General features: G+C 42.3%; 1 protein-coding gene across 1 annotated transcript in view; it reads right to left on the bottom strand.

The window, feature by feature from the left end:
• Positions 1–17,703, bottom strand: part of LOC150054363 (uncharacterized) — a 715,379-nt gene that overhangs the window by 131,592 nt on the left and 566,084 nt on the right. The gene's annotated exons all lie outside the window — the stretch shown is intronic.

Genomic DNA, 17,703 nt, shown 5'->3' with positions numbered 1-17,703 from the left:
ACAATTTTCAAAACTGAAGCGGGGAAGGTGGAAACTGTTGCAGTTTTTTTTTTAAAGATGGAATTTCTTGCTGAGATATATGTCATATTTTTCATTAATATCCATTTCAAGGCAGGCATTTATTACCTTTCCACTCACTATATATCTCCTGTAATGTCCTTACTGTGGCTTGCCTCTTAATTACTGGTAGAATTTGCATTTAAACTGAGTGAAAGGGTGTCATCTACTCTTTGGCTTCCTGCGGCTGTTTCCATGGTAACTGAAGGGGTCTCTTGGTGGCTGACTGGGCTGGAATGTCTGCTGCCACCGCCCTCCATCCTGTAGCATCTTCCAGCCCAGGGTAGATCCATTTCTCTATGAAAAGAGACTGAAAGGATCGAAGCATCTGCTGACCCCTGTTGGATTTTTTCAGAATTACTCAGGGCAGATATGGTTCCTTTTTTGTTGTTGTTGAGCTCTTAAATGGAAGTCTGGGATTGGGGTTGTCCCAAGATGGCTATTCTCACTCCATGGCAACAGGTTCCGGAATGGAGGGGGAGGTGATGTCCAGTTCTATTCTCTTTTTTTCATACATTTTTTTTTATTGTAATGAACAGAGGGGTTACAGTTCTATTTGCCAGATAGAAGGTACTTTACTTCACACACATTGCTATCCCTTCTCATGATTTTGTCTCCATTTCCCTCCCTTCCCTCCCCTCCCCTCATAGATCATTCTCTTGACTCAAAGTCTTCCCAGTAGAGTCCAGGAGCCTCTTTGCCTGGAGAACTTGAGGGAATACCTTTGGAGGAGAGCAGTATGTACCTGGAGAAAAAAGGATCACTAAATGTGAGAATTAGAGATGAAGTTGATATTGAAATTGCAATCCCTGGACCAGATCCTGTGTCTCTAGGGTCTCAAAAAATGAGTCTACAGACAGAGATTTATTGAAGAAAAAGATAAGCAGAGCTCCTGTTAGATGAGAGGGATTCCAAGGAAGTGAATTACCTGACGTCATCCACGGACTAACTCTTTTCTAGGAGAGAGCTACGTCATTCTTAAGACCATTGGACAGCCTGTGGGCCGTATCAGTTCCCAGACCCAATCAGAGGCTCCATACAGCCTGCATGAGCTCTCCATGCATCCTTTAGCTCCTCTGCCGAATGCCCTTTCCTGCACACACCTCTGGAATGCACTCAGTCTGCTGATCATGTGCTGATCATCTTCCAGTGTCATGCCCAGAATGTGATGCTCAGAGACTGTCATACATGACTGCTCAAGGCCATGGTCATATGATATTTAGAGGCCAACACCCAGGACTTTTCAAGGTCATGGTCATGTGATGTTTAGAAGTCAGCACTCAGGACTGCTGGAGATCCTGGTGGTAGAGTCAGAGTATTTATGGTAAAATGGCTTTTGCCCTGATTGTGTTGCCAGGCTCAGCTCTGTTTCTTCTTGCAAAGACAGAAGGATGTCACAGAAGCAGAGTATTTATCTTAGGAGTTAATCATCAAATACCTGGTCTCCAGGTCCATCTCTGCAGCCAGGGACAAAGCTAGTTCAGCTTTCCAAAGCTAAACAAAGCTGGAAGGGAGGAGCATTTGTACCTAGTAATTTTCCTAAAATCTCTTCTGCCCTGAAAGCCCATGGTTCTATGGTTGCTTTTTCTCCAAAAGAAATGGATGAAAATCAAAGGTACAAATAGCAATTCTGGGAAAAAGAAAATTGCTTGGCCTTGAATGAACCTTCGGGAAGACACACAGGCTTCTGACCTGTTCCATGATGCAACACTGGACTTGTGAAGCAGGGAGATGAGAAGAGGAAGGAGAGAGCTCTGCATGCCTCCTGATCTCTACAATCTGAATAAGCTATGCCCAGACTAGGCCCAGAGCTATACCCCAAATGGGTCAGTACTGTGTCTTTCCATAATCCTCCCTAAGCTTCCCCGTTGATACTTCCCTGGGAGAGGACTGAAGAGCTGTGTACACCAGGTGCTAGAAATATCCCATCTCATAATAGAAGAAGCAGTTTGAGTGAGCAGAACTCAAAGCCTCACCAGTCAGCAGGACAATAATAATGCAGACACGAATGATCAGAGCCTGGGCATTCTAATTTGGTTTGCATGTTTTTCTTGACAGTCAACTTTGTCATGCAATCAAAGAAAGCAAAAGTCTGAAGGATAACAGATATCAGCTCTAAATATCTATTGGGCCTAAATAACTGTTGGAATTCTTAAAAATAAAATACCTTTTCTGGATTCTCCCCCAAATCACCTAGTTTGTCCTAAAGATTAGCCACAATTGAGCATATACTCATGTTGCTTTTAATTATACAGATTTATTTTCTTTTCCCATTGGATGCTATACAATTCATGACCCCCTCCCCAGCATGTAATTCCCCAGTGGGCTTCCAGCTCAGAATTCCAGATGGAATAGGCTCTATAAACTATCTTAGCCTGTCTTCATTGGGTCGAAACTGGATACCACCCTTATGTGTGCCTGTGTCCCAGGGCTTCCTGGAGCAGTAAAGTTGATGCAACAATTTTTTATCACTGGCATTTATATAAAAAAAAGGTTCTGCCTGACAAGGATCCCTTCAGCAAATGTGCAGAGAATATTTGGGGACCCCTGGGACCAAGTGGGCATGGAAATGAAGTCCCATTAAGATCTGAGAATTCAACCACAGATTTGTGTCTGCCACTCTCAGTTCTCCTGTCCATATAACTTCTTGAGTATAAAGCTGTCGGCAGGGTTTTCTTCTCCTTAAGCTTTAGACTTCATTGTTCTTATGGCTGACCTAAAGCCTTCCATTTTGGTGGCTGCTCGTAGGGGAATCACAACAGTATAACTTTATTGAAGACTAGCTGCACATGGGCTATGGTCTTACAGTTTGTTTAGTTTTATCTCATAGAGTCACTTAACTCTCTATCCTCTGTAGGCTCATAGCTGGTGTCAGGCTGTAATTCATGTTTTCAAGATGTGACTGGACAACTTTTCATCCAGTAATGGAGGAGTTCCCTGGCTCTATAGATGACAGTCAGTTCCATAGGATGGTTTGCCAGTTTTATTTTCTAATTATCTTTAAGTAGTTGCAAGAAAGGGTTTCAAGGGCCGGGAATTTGGCCTAGTGGTAGAGTGCTTGCCTAGTATGCACAAGACCAGGGTTCGATTCCTCAGTACCACATACATAGAAAAAAGCCGGAAGTGGTGCTGAGCCTCAAGTGGTAGAGCTCTGGCCTTGAGAAAGTCTGAGGACAGTGCTCAGGCCCTGAGCTCAAGCCCCATGACTGGCAAAAATACATACATACATACATACATACATACATACATACATACATGCATACATACACACACAAGCCAGGCCTCAACTAATCATTATTCCCCATCTATTTCAGCCATGATAACTGCATGATGAATTTTCATAAAACCCAATTTGCGCCAATAAATAGTACAACCAAAACACTCAGGGATAAAGAGGCATTCCTTTCTTTTTGCTGCTGCTGAGAGATACCTAATCCTTCAGTATCCAAAAGGGGTTGATTCCAGGAAGCTATCATAACAAAATCTGTGGGAACTCAAGTACCCTATAGAAAATGGTGCAATATTAGCAAATAACTTATGCAAATCCTCCTGTGTACACTTAGTCCTAATAGCCTTCGGTTCCATAGCCATAGATTGAACTAGACATGCATTGGATATATTTTAAAAATAAATTGTGCCTATACTAAACACACAAGAAGGTATTTCTATCATAAATCTCTCTATCCGGATTCAGCTGGCTCATGCCTGGAATTCTAGCTAAATAGGAAGCTGAGATCTTAGGATCTAGGTTGAAAGCCAACCTGGGTAGGAAAGTCTTTTAGAATCTTAGTTTCTAGTTAACTATTAGCAAACCAGGAGTGGAGCTGTGGATTAAGTGGTAGAGTGCCAGCTTTAGCAAAAAGCTCTGGTCCGGTGCCCAGGTCTCATGTTCAAGCCCCAAGATAGATACCAAAGACAAAATAAAACAACCATGATCACCACCACCACCACCACTACCACCACCATCACCAACAAAAAACCCCACAGTATAATGACTATTTCTATATCATTTATATTACATTAAGAATGGGTATTGTAAGTTTTTCTGAGATTATGAAAGAATTTAAAAAGATATGGATGAGCTATACACTGATATAAGAGACTTACATATATAAGAGACTTACGTCTGCATACTTTAATATGCCTCTCTTAGTATACTGACCTCTAGAGCTAGGTATCAAGGCACTGCTATCCTTTTAATCAACTCTAGGTTACATAGAATACAAAGTAAATGCCACATAAACTGTTGTCATACAGTATTATTTAAGGAATAATGCCAGCAAACAAAAGTCTGCACATGCTCAGTACAGATGCATTTTTTTAAATTTTCAAATTTTTTATCCTTACTTGTTTGAATCCAAAGAGCAGAACTGAAAGATACCAAATGCCAACTGTACTGTAGGCTTAAAATTGCACCTCCATCTTTAAGGAGAACTGGCATGACGGGGAACTATAAGAAGGGAAGTGAATCTTAAATAAGGAAAGATTTAGACCAAATACACTTATGTAGATTCATGGATCTTGCCATTTGGTGTCACCTCTTCCTCAATAGTTTTAATTACATGTCCTTAATAAATTGCTTCTCATCCTTTTAATTTTTAATATTTTGAATTGGATTTCTAATCCAATAGAAAAAGGAGGAATTAACAAAGTAATTGGACTCAGGAATAGGCTATTAAAAGTAGAGGAAGGCTGAGATATGAAAATCATGGCTTAAAGCCAACCTGGAATGGTTTTGAGAGTCTTGTCACTAACAAGCTACTCAGAGAAGGCTGGATGTGGCTCTGTGGTTCAAGTGGTAGAGCACTAGCCTTGAGTACAAAGGGGCCTGGGGAAAAAGCCCAGAGCTTGAGTTCAAACCCCAGGACTGGAAAGATGAAAAAAGAAGAAGGAAAAGGAAGAGGAGGAGGAGGAGGAGCTGGAGGAGGAGGAGGAGAGGAAGAGGAAGAGGAAGAGGAAGAAGGAGAAGGAGAAGGAGAAGGAGAAGGAGAAGGAGAAGGAGGAGAAGGAGAAGGAGAAGGAGAAGGAGAAGGAGAAAGGCAAATGAATACAGTCATTATATTCAATGTCCATATGTAAAAATGCAACCAGGTAACATGAGGGATGGATGCAGGAGAATAATGGAAGGGACCACACTGTTCAAAATGCATTGTATTCCTAACAGGTGGGATCGAAACACTTTCTTTTTTTTTGCCAGTCCTGGGCTTGAGCTCAGGGCCTGAACACTGTCTTTGGACTTTCTCAAGGCTAGAGCTCGACCAGTTGAGCTTTTTTCTATGTATGTACTGAGGAATCGAACCCATATCTTTGTGCATGCTAGGCAAGCACTCTACTATAGGCCAAACTCCCGGCCCTGGCTTGTGTATTTCTAATGTCTAGATATAAACCAGGTACTACAGAAGATATATCACTACTCAAATTTAATGTCTTTGCTTCATCATTGTGAGAAAAGGTGATATATATATATTTTTTTTTCCTTATAGAAATAAGGTGGGTCAGTTAGCTTCAGGTTACTATAGTGAAATACCATGATAAGATACTCAGGCAGTGAGAACACATAAATTGAAGTGCATGTATTTAGTGAAAATATCACATTGTGACAGGACTATGTTTAAGTGGCTGCCTACATCTAAAGCCCACGTGCAGAGGGGGACTGTGAGATTGGCATACCCCAGCCCCTTTACAGCCATTCCAAGAACCTCAGGACCTACTATTAGGCCCCCACTTCTAACAATCCCAAGCGTGTCACTTTGTGTTCCAGATCCTATCCATATTCAAACCACAGCATAAGGCAACTGAGGTCCAGGCAGAGACTTCACAATAGCACATAAGGAACAGATCCTTTATTGAGCCCTGACCCCAAAGTGCATGCTTCTGTACCTAAATTTCTATGCTCAGAATCATTGCTGGCTACACTATGGTTCTAGCCTCAGTAACCTTTCAAGTTTGGTTCCTCAAAATACACTAACTTCCATGTTCTGAACTGGTGTACAGACAACAACTCAGTCTTTAGTTGATATTACACTATCCCTCTTTCTATGTCCCTTTTGGTCATCTTCTCCTTTTATAATGATTTAAGTGTGGCAGATAGTTATGTCCCACTTTCTTTCCAGCTCAGTGAAAGGAAGACAATTTCCATGCATTTATGGACTGATTGTTTTTGGGGTTGTGAAATTCATATGTTGAGGCTCTGATTTGCAGTATGACTGTCTTTAGAAACGAGACCTCAAAGTAAATAATTAGGATTAAAAGAGATCATAAGGGTAAGGCCCTGATTGAATGAATTGATGTCTGGAATAGAAGCATCAGGGAACCCTGGAGTGTTTGAGCCGGCCTGTACTCTCTTCCACTCTCTTCTTTACTTGCCTCCACCATCAGAGGACTCAGCCAGAAGGTTGTACCAGCTGTCTGTTAAGTCAGGAAGAGAGCTATTACCAAAAACGGCCCTTGATAGACCTCAATTTGGGTTTTTAAGCCTCCACATCTATGGAGAAATTAAATTGCTGTTAAAGCCGCCCAGTGTGTTCTCTTTTGTTGTAGCAAACCAAAGTCTCTAATACATATGATTTCTCAGTTAGAGAGCAGGGGAGATTGGAATAAAAATTTGGTCTCTCTTTTTCCCCCCTCTCAATCTTTCTTGCTTCCTGCATGTTTTTTTTGTCCCGTTTTCATGTTGATTACATTTTTTATTCTCTTTTGCCAAGCCCTGATCCCCTGAAGAGGAGCATAGAACCTCAAGTATCCAGATAGCAGAAATCTTTATTGGTCCTAATAGAAAAGAGTCATGTGAAATTACCTCAAAGTAAACAGAGGAACACTTATCAAGGTTGAAAATCACGATATTAGCTGGGAAACCATATTTGCTATCACAGCAAGAACTCCAGGTGGACTTGGCCCTAATTTGTTTTTGTTTCTCTGAAGAAGTTCTGTGGTGTAGAGGAATGAACTAACAGCATTTCCCTACCTTCCAGGGATTCCTCTCTCTGCACAGTTCTCCATCCCATACCACACACAGCATCTTAGGAGAAGAATGTGCCAGCCTAATCTGTCAGATTCTAAAACAATGAGTGGCTTGTGTTCAGGGTTACTAGGGCCCGATGTTTAGCAGGTTCAGGGAAGTGCAAGGCATTGGTGGAAATCACATTTCACAGGGGTGTATTATCTGCAGGAAATTTCAAAGAAATACTAAAAGCCCCCAAATTGGCTCTATGGTGTGTGTGTGTGTGTGTGTGTGTGTGTGTGTGTGTGTGTGTGTGTGTAGTGTAGGTTTAGGTAGGTAGGAGCATTTCATGTGCTCCCTTGGTTTTTCACTTTCTGCTGATACTTTATCATTTAAGCCATGCCTCTACGTCTGGGTTTTTGCTAATTAATTGGAGATAAGTCTTTCAAATTTGTCTTCCCAGGCTGATCTCAGCCTCCTCAGTAGCTGGGATTATAAGTATGACCCATTAGAGCCTAGCATGGTTGCTTTTGCATGGCAAATTCTCATGCAATTCCAAAACCCCTGCTGGAGAAAAAAAACACTTCCAATTACATAAGTGTTCCTGTAGTCATCTCACATTTTGGACATCAGTGTAACTGAGTCATTTAGACTTACAGGACAGGGGGATCTGGAAAGACATTCTCAATACTTACCATTTACAGAAGCTAAACCCTGTCCTTTTAACCACCTCCCTGCCATGCCCTGCTTGCCTACAGGATGCTCTGGAGAGGAAACTCAGCAGGTGAAGGAGGTTCTACTGATATATAATGGAAATTCATCGGATCTCCCTTTGGGGAAATTGTCTCTCCCATGTAACTCCCGGCCAGAAGACCTAAACTCCACAGAGGGAGTTATGGCATGACAACCCAGACTGTAAATGAAATTATTAGCATTGCAGCATTAGAGAAGGAGAAAGTGGGCATGTGTGAGCAACAGGAGTTTTCATGGGAAAGAGAGGCTAGGAGAGAAGAGCTGACTAGAATGAGGGTGTCTGTGTCACTTTGGGAGGGAGAGAGATGATGGGGGTTGTGAACCCCCTGACATTGGATTTGCATCTTCCAGACCACCCATCCTTTGAATGTTTATTGCTTTCCTCTTCTCACCAGTCACTCCACACTTGTGTGTGTACTATTCTCAATCCCATCCATTTTTACAGAGGTGCTAACTTCCTGCACACAGGGAGCACACACACCCAGGTTTGAGACTGAAGAGAAAATATCAACCCCAGTGCTTTCCTGGGTTTCTTCTGTTCTTTACTTTTGTTCATATGAGATGGTCTCATCTCCAGACTTTGGATAATGGCCTCACTTCTGACAGCCAAGAGCACAGCATCTTTAAACAGACTCTTCTCAAGCGGGATCTGTCTCATAAAGGCAGAGCATTCATTCCTGGGAAGGTAGGGAGTGAAATATTAAAAGGAGAGCTACAGTGGTAGGCACCCACAATGTAGTTTTATGAATCTTGCTATCTTGGCCTTCTCATTTCTTTGACCTTGGGATGTCATTGTCCTGAGCTTTGGGCATCATCTCTGCCGGATTTCTTTGGGGAATCCTTTGCTGGGCCTCTTTGATCTGTAGGCCAACGTGTGTTTCCTGAAATACTTTTCAGTGTGTGATGATCTCTGGGGTAGGGTCTGGGAGGAATCCATGGGAGAACCTGGGATTGAAGTCCAGTCCGTCTCTCTGCAGTGTCAACATCTATAAGACTGTGTATGTGATCACTGTGTAGACAGCTCTTGCTTTGCTCCTGTGACCTCCTGTGTAGCAGCATGTGTGTGTGTGTGTGTGTGTGTGTGTGTGTGTGTGTGTGTGTGTGGTGTCTGCCTCTGTCTCTGGGTTGCTGCAATGGGCATTTACTATGCAACAACTTCAAGGAACACTGCGATCAGGGCCCAGGTGTGTGGGGACAGGTCTCTGCTGCTGCAGCTGGGGTAGACTTCTCTCACAGAACATCTGCATGCAGTGGTCATCATTGAGGATTTATCACGGAATCATGCTACCCTTCTAACAAGGTAACAGTGATGCCTGTCAGTTCACGCTGTGGGGTGAGGGACTCTCTGGACAGTCCTGCAGAGAAGAGACAGAGGCTCGACCACATTAGGATGGAAATCATCAGCACTTGATGGATGAAATAGAATTTACCATATGGCTCTGATTCTAGCTACTCAGGAGGCTGAGATTTAAGGATCCCAGTTCAAAACCATCCTAGACAGAAAGCCTGTGAGACTCTGATCTCCAGCTAACCAGCACAAAGCCAGAAGTGGAGGTGTGACTCAAGTGGTAACCAACCTTGCACCAAAAGCCAAAGTTGAGTTCAAGCCTGTCTCAGTCCTGAAACAACATCCCTCCGCCCCTCCCACACATAAATAAGTTGATGTTAAAGACAAGCAAATAGAATTTGAGCTACTTTGACTTTATGTTTACACAATGATGGATCATTTTAATATTTATTTTCCAAAAGTTATAATGCATTATAATTCAGCAGAGGGTTTTCTGTTTGTATTCATGTTTTCATTCCTGGTTATTTTTATGATCACCATTAATATTGAATATAGTTTTGTTACAGAAGATAAAAATGTTTCTACAAATCATTGTTTGATGATTTTAAGTTCCAGGGTAAGAGTAGACATGGAGGATAGAGAACAGGTGAGAGGAAGTTGTGGGTAGGTAAGGTACATATGCCAATAATAAAGTCTCGGCATAGAATCTGTGATTCAGTGGACATATGGCATGCTTCACACACTCACATATGAGCACATACTCAGATATACACACAAGTGGAAACATGCATGTGTTGTACAGAATTTGATCGTGAGATACAGAGAAGCCACATGTCAATGACTAAATGTGGACATATGTCCCCCCAATAACTGCAGCCTCAAATATACTTAATACTGTTAGGAAACTGAGCCATGAGGATAAAAACAACAAAAACAAAAAAGATTAGAAAAACAATCTCAACAAAGCAGATCAGCTCTAAAGTCTGGTTTTTTAGCACTCTTTTGCCTCCTGACCATCAGGAAGGGCAAAGAGAACACGCCCCAGCTAAGACGAGACTGAGAAAGAATAGGGCTTGCTGGCCGACTTCACCCAGCCCTCCCTCTCCAGAGGAAAGACACAGACTCCCCAGGGAGAATGTCACAGCAGACTCCTTTAATGGGGAAATACAAGGGGCTAAAGTAAGAAGCAGGAGTCCATTAGCATAAAAGTAGGCAGGACAGGGGGAGGTGCGGTCAGAGAGGGCGCCAGGCCAATCCATGGGTTCCAGGTAGCCTTATTTTACATCACAAACCACAGCCAAACCTCCCAACCAGGAGACAGCATGGTTGGATTTCCAAAACCAGGAAGTGAGCACTGGGCCACGAGGTAGGCCTTTTACCCTTGATGTGACGGGTGCCCCACACTCTAATGCAGAGTTGAAGAGGAATACCTGGTGGCCCAAGGAGAGTTAGAAGATAGGAGGAATAGTGCAAAATTGTAGCTGAACTGATTAGCGAATCTAAATAGAGTCATGGTCGAGGGGCAAGTTCAAAGGGAGCAGAGTTCAAAGATAAGTTCTTGCCACAGGTCTAGAAGATCCAGTAACCAATTGTTGAAGTCCCCACCCCTGCCTCTAGGAATTCAGTCACACCCATTACCTGGAAGTGGGACTTCACTTTCATCCACCATGTTGCCAAGATGGCACCAGTTAGACTCAGTATCCATATTTCACTTGCATGGAACCATGAATGAATGAGTCAATTTCTGTGATGCTAAGCCCAGGGACCTGAAAGACAGTATAGAGGTTCTTCTCCATGCAGGGCCTCATGGCAGCATACCATAAATCTCTCCCTCTTGGAAAAGCAGAGCATAAGGATGGAATCCTGAGTTACAGGACCAGCCTCTAGTGAGAAGAGATGACTCATTAAAGGTTGTGAAGTCCCTTTGGCTCCTTTATCTAAATATTTCTTACACCTTGGCCACCAACTCTGCTATGCATGGGTTCATCCAAACATGGTGGTTCTAGGCCTTTATCCTCAGGGAACACAGGAATGCAAGTCAAAACATGTCATTTGCTACCACATATTCATTTCTTGGCAGAGGAGAGGGATGTGTGTTGTACTGACAAATCAGGTCCAGAGAGAAAGAGAATGCATGTTTTTTCTCATATGTGGAATGTAAAATTAATTTATATAAGTAAACACTATTGACATAGTAACCAAGTGTACATAGTATATTAACTGAAATATGGTAGATTCAGGGGAGAACTGAAAGGGCATGTTTCTTTAGAAAGGCTAATTTACTGTTCAACAGAATAAATACCAGAGAATGGGTATTTGAAAAGGGGAGATGTTTGAGGGAAGAGGTAGATAATGAGGAGAGGGGGTGGTTAATGGAGTCATAAAATCTAATGCATTATCAGGCACTGGTGGATCACGCCTGTAAAACTAGCTACTCAAGAGGCTGAGATCTGAGGATGGCACTTTGAAGCCAGTCAGGTAGGAAAGTCCATGAGACTCATATTCAATTAACCAACAGAAAACCAGAAATGGTGCTGTGTCTCTATGTGGTAGCATGGAGGAAAAGAGCTCAAGGAGCGCACCTAGGTTCTGAGTTGAAGTTCCACCACTGAAAAAAAATCAGTGCATTAAGAATATTGTGGGATATAACTCTATTCCATCTGTACATCATCTTTATAATATTTTCTTTAAAAAAAAGGAATATTGAGGGGGTGGGAGTTTGGCCCAGTGGTAGAATGCTTGCCTCGTACTCATGAAGACCCAGGTTTGATTCCTCACCAGAAGTGGTACTGTGGCTCAACTGGTAGAGTGCTAGCCTTGGGAAAGCCCAAAGAGAGTGTTCATGCCCTGAGTTCAAGCCTCAGGACCAACAAAAAAAATATAAAGGAATATTGAGGGAAGGGGAGAGATGAGAGAAAATGATAAAAGGGATAACATTGATCAAGATGCATTGCATCCATAAACTTTGTTGAATGGCAACTCATTTCTGCAACTACTTAAAGATAATAGTAACAACAACAACAATAACAAAAACAGTGCAGTTGTATACATAGAGAATAAATATCACCAGGGCTAAACATCTACCTGGGAATTGTTCAGATGTGCCCCTGAACCTGAGACTCGTGGTAATGTTGGAAGCTGGGTGCCCAGAGAGAAAAAGAAAGATGTGCATGGCCACACTACCCTGAATGTATCTAATCTTGTCTAATTTCAGGAACAAAACAAGGTCGGGTTAATGAACTGCCCTTGATCAACTGCCCTCTCCCTTCTAGGCCCAATCTTTTTACATATCTAAACATGGAATATGAAGGGTTATTCTCCCAGGTGAAGCAAGACATCAAGTGTGGATAAACAGGCTTGATCAATTGCATGCCTGTCTGCAGGCAGGTCATTCCAATCTATGCCTGCCTGGAAGTTCCTGTCACCCCAGGTGGGATATTCTACTCTGGGTCTAACCAAAAGTACCCACTAGGCATCCCCCCCCCCAAATAATTACAGCCTGATTTTTACTCTTTTATTCCCATAGGACCTTAAATCCAGTCCCTTACACAAACTTCATTTCCAGGAGCTGCTTCTTTCCCTTGGAATGATCCTTCATTAAGAAGTCTTTACCTGAGTGAGGTCAAATCCTGCCTGTTTCTCCGTTTCCTTTCTCCTCAATTTTCCTAAGAGTACTGAGATGATAAAAATGCTGGACTTTGGGCAGGAGGTTAGCCTAGCATGCATGAAGACCCAGGTTCAATTCCTTAGTACCACATACATAGAAAAAAGCCAGAAATGCAGCTGTGGCCTAAGTAGTAGAGCTCTAGCCTTGAGAAAGCCTGAGGACAGTGCCCACGCCCTGAGTTCAAAGCCCAGGCTGGGAAAAAAATGCTGGATTTTGAAAAAGAGTTGTGCCCCTTGTTTCTCTAGTAATTGGTGATGATGTGTTTTTTAAGTATTTAAAAATTGTATTATAAAGGTGATGTACAGTGGAGCTCATAGTTATGTAAGTCACGTAAAGAGCACAATTCTTTGGGGACAATGTCACCCCTTCCCTTGCCCTTTCCTAGTTTTCCTCTCCTGTCCCAAGCCACAACTTATATTGTTCATTTTCAACATAACGTATATATGAGTTCTTCTTTTGTCTCACCATTTCTGTGCTTTCCCCTTTTCCTCCTAAATGAACAGACAAGGCAGAAAAAAAGAAAACAAAAACAATAACAAAGAAAATAAAAAACTTCCTTCCATTCCCTGGAGTTCATTTTGTTAAATATGACTTTCTCAGAGGGCACAGGCATGGTGGTTTTATGTAGCTGGGGATGATTTTGCTAGTTCAAGGGCTGGAGCACCCTGTGAGAAGGTCAGCTGCCCTCACTGGTTCAAAACACAGTGGGTTATTTTAGTTGGATGTACAACAAAACAAAACAAACAGGACAGACACAGATGCGAGCATGCAGGAAGCAGTCCCAAAAAGCAGGGAGGGGGGCTGGCTACAGATGACCAAGAAAGGTGAAGAGAATTTTAATTCGCAGACCAGGAGAAGTTATGTATATTCAAGGAAGAAACTCCAGCAAGTAGCATGGCCACATGAGATAGCCTGAACTAGCTGGTAAAGAACTTCAAACATTCTGAGTGTAATTAAGGGAGGATAAGTGTCCATGGATGAATGTGGAAACGGGAGGTAGGAACTGGCCCTGGAGCAGCCTTTTAGGCTTCCTGCTGCCATTGGAGGGAATTGGGTTGCTGATGTCATTCAACACTGGAACTCTGCGTTCTAGGTCAGTTCTAGGGGAGCCTGACACGGTGTCCCACCACGTGACTGCCCCTGGAATTGGGGCAGGACAACTCCTGCAGGTGGAGAGATGAGAGGCCCTGCAGGGAGGAGGAGAGGCAGAGTAGCAGGTTCTGTAATGGCCTCTGCGGGATGTCCTCTGTGAAGACAGAAGGCAGCTTGTTAAAATGCAGGTTGAATTAAGCTCAAGGCGTTATCTCTTTTATGTCCTCTGATCCCAGGTTAACTTTCTTCAATTACTGCAAGGAATAAGAAAACACCCAAATGTGTGTGTGTGTGTGTGTGTGTGTGTGTGTGTGTGTGTGTGTGTGTGAGAGAGAGAGAGAGAGAGAGAGAGAGAGAGAGAGAGAGAGAGAGAGAGAGAGAGAGAGAGAGAGAGAGAGTGTGTGGCTGGAGGAGGTCAGACAATCTTCACCTTCTTAAGAAGGAAATGTAGGAGGAAGAAGGCCAGCCTCAGGGAAGTGGATTCATTCCAGAGCAAATTAAAAATCAACAGATTGGCCAGAATCAACCCTGTGCTCATTATGTCTTTTGGGGACAAGAACCGTCAGTAACCACACATTTACCAAAGACCTCCAGAGATTTGTAAGGTCACACTGCCTATTGAAAACTTTTGCTAGCCATTAGTGTCTTTTTGAAAGAATCAATGTTTTTTTAATTATTCAAGACACATATACATTTTCAAGAAGTATATGCATGCAGAAATTTTGCTAAAATAGAAAAAACAATGACATCACTATATAATCACAACTCACTTTTTGGGTACCAATATTAAAACTTGGGAATTTAGTCCTTTCATTCTTTTAAATACACACACACACACACACACACACACACACACACACACCCCACAAATTGACCACACACTTTGATATTGCCACTTTCATGGGATGATCCTGCACAGAAGTAGGTTTTTAGTCTCTGTTAATAATGGATTTGAATAGAATCTTGTACTGATGCTCAAATCCACTGTGTAGGCCCCATCGCCCAGGATATCCAGTGGAGTTCCAGTCTACCCCTGCCGTCCTGGAAGAGAAGCACAAAGAAAGGCCTTTGCAGGAAATAATGAGTCAGTGCTTGAAACCAGGTACTCTAATGGGAGCCCGTTGCAGAAACAGAAAAAAAAGAGCCATGGAAGTTGGAATGGGACTTGTGAAGCCATGTGACATGGAACTAAAATTATTGAGAATGGGGTGGCTAGAACAACAATGGAAGGGACAGCAACCCTAAACATCTTGATGTAGTTGAAAACTTGGTGTGGTATAGGGTTGGCTGGGGCTGAGGCAGTAGAAACAGAGAAGGCCAAAGTTGAGGGAGGGGGAGGCCAAGGTGGAACCAGGGCCTTTCTTTCCTTCCTCCCTCACCCCCTCCCTCAGTCCTTCCCTCCCTTTCTCTCTTTTTCTCTGTCTTTTAATCCTTTCTCCTTCCTTCCTTCCTTCCTTCCTTCCTTCCTTCCTTTTTCTTCCTTCCTTCCTCCCTCTCCCTCTCCCCTTCCCCTTCCTCTTTCCCTTTTCCTTCCCTTCCCTTCCTTCTTTTCCTTCTTACACTAATACTGAGACCTGAATTTAGATCTGGACACTATTCCTTAGTTTTTTTTTTTTTCTTGAGGCAGGTGCTCTACCACTTGAGCCACTTAGCTTTTAGATAGCCAATTGGAGATAAAGTACCAGGAAGAAGGAACTTTATTTTAAAGCAGGACATTTTAAGTGAATATTAAGTGAGTGAGCATGTAGTTTGTTGTTTAATCCTTCCAACTGATGTATGCTTAGCATACTGCAAGGGGACAAGTCATAAGCAGAGAGGTCAATGAGGGAGCAGGGAAGTAGCCCAGACAACAAGCCACATAGCCCAGGCTCATGGTTGGCAGTTTTGGAGATGGCACAGAAGACAAAACTCTAAGATGTGCTTTGGGAGCAGGCACTGGGCAGGTGACCAGTTCTATCTTCAAAGGTTTTTAAAAAGGAAGTGGTGATTTCTGACGTGGAATAGGCTGGGAGGAGTCTAATTTTGAATTCCCAGTTTTGGGGAGGAGAGGAAGATGGTGACATAGAGAGACCTACCCTGAGTATGATTTACAGTGGTGAGAAAAGTCTCCCTCCCTCTAAGTTCGGCTTGCCTGGAGATCAGAGGCCTGGGGACTGGATCAGAATGTGGGTCTGTAATCTCAGCACTGGGCCATGAGTTTGGGGGGCAGGAACATGTATGGCTCTTGGAGGTCTTGGAGAGAGTGGTGCAGTTGACTTGAGACAGCAAAGTTGATGAACAGGAAAGAAAACATTAAAGTTAGTGTGTGATGCAGTTGGTGTCACGATGGCAGACCACACTGACTTACCTTCCTATACTTAAAAGTAGTCCATGTCTGACATAACATGCCAATGGCTAGATGGTGTAAAAGCAATTAAAATCTGAGCCTTCAGTTTTATTTTAGGATCTTTCCCAACCTAGTGATATACTGGCAGGGGTCTTTCTCCACATGTTGGGAAACTCCCAATAAGCCATGAGGGAGACATGAAAAATCCTGTAGTGTACTGGGTTGCTACTTAGTATGATTGGCAGATTAGGAGTGCTGAATGTTATTTATTTATTTGTTTGGCTCACAATGATCTTATTGGATATAAGCTCATCTTTAAGGGATTATCTGTATTCTAAACCTTCCATTTTCAAATTGGCCCAATGTTTTACTGAATGGATACACCATAAATGATTGAAATGACTTCCCTTCCTTCTTGCACATATAAATTAAGTTGAGGGGATGTTTAGATTGTTATAATTTTTCTTTGCAGCTGAGATGAATGCCCGGACAATAAATCTTTGTTTACAACCAGAATGAATTTTAAAGGTAGGCTGTTAGAAGCAGAATCATAGACTAGAAATCAATGTTAGTAAGTATTTAATAGACATTGAAGAAATCAAGTTGCATAACTTTGGTTGAATATGCCCTTATACCATAACAATGCTAATTTAGAAATTAGTTTAAAAGTCTTGCCACTGGCTTATGCTTGTAATCTTAGCTACTCAGGAGGCTGATTTTGGTTTGTAGCAAGCCTGGACAGAAAAGTCTGTTAGACTCTTCACTCTGATTAACAAGAAAGGAGAAATCCAGAAATACAGCTATGGTCCAAGTGGTATCGTGTCAGCTAAGGGACAGTACCTAGGCCCTGAGTTCAAGCCCTAGGACTGGCCCACATCAAATGTCTTTAATAAATACCGCTTCTCGATGTTGCAAGGTCGATTTTTCAAATTTCTGCCTTTTAGATACAGGACTGAGGTGGAAGAAGCCAGTATCTGTTTCTTAATTGGTTATTTAGCCCATCTAAATTCCTCTGATAATTTATTTCAGCTGAGTTCCTTATGCACTCCAAACTTTTTGTATTGCCCTTTCCTCTATATTGAGTACTTTCTTCTTGTTTTTCATTTTTCATTTTTATTTTTTCTTCTTTTTTTTATTTTAAAGGTAATTTACAGAGGGTTCACTGTTATGTAAATCAGGTAATGAATGCATTTCTTTTTGAACAATGTCACCCCTCCCTCATTTTCTCCCAGCTCTTCTCCGCCAAATCCCCTCCTTCCCAAGTCGTAGAGTTCATTTCCAACATAGTGACCTGTGAATATCATTGCTTCTGAGTAACTTCTTTCCAGCACTGAATGGCTCCTTCTTCCTGATTAATCAGTCTCCCACTTTGACCAGTGACTAGGCATTGGACTAATACTTCTGAGCTCACCTTCATAATGAGTCTACTTTTTGCAACATTTCTTAGGGAGACCTTGAGGACCCTTAAAGAACATCTGCTTTATCTTCACGAGGTTTTACCCAACAGTAGGAGTGCATAAATGTTTGCTGAAAACTAAGCAAAGCATATTTTACACATTAATAAATATAATAGCCACCAC

This window comes from Megascapheus bottae, chromosome 15, assembly GCF_031878675.1.
Source record: "Megascapheus bottae isolate mThoBot1 chromosome 15, mThoBot2.hap1, whole genome shotgun sequence".
Classification (NCBI taxonomy): Eukaryota; Metazoa; Chordata; class Mammalia; order Rodentia; family Geomyidae; genus Megascapheus; species Megascapheus bottae.
The sequence above is the reverse complement of the archived record's forward strand: the minus strand, read 5'-3'. Positions and strand labels throughout refer to the sequence as shown.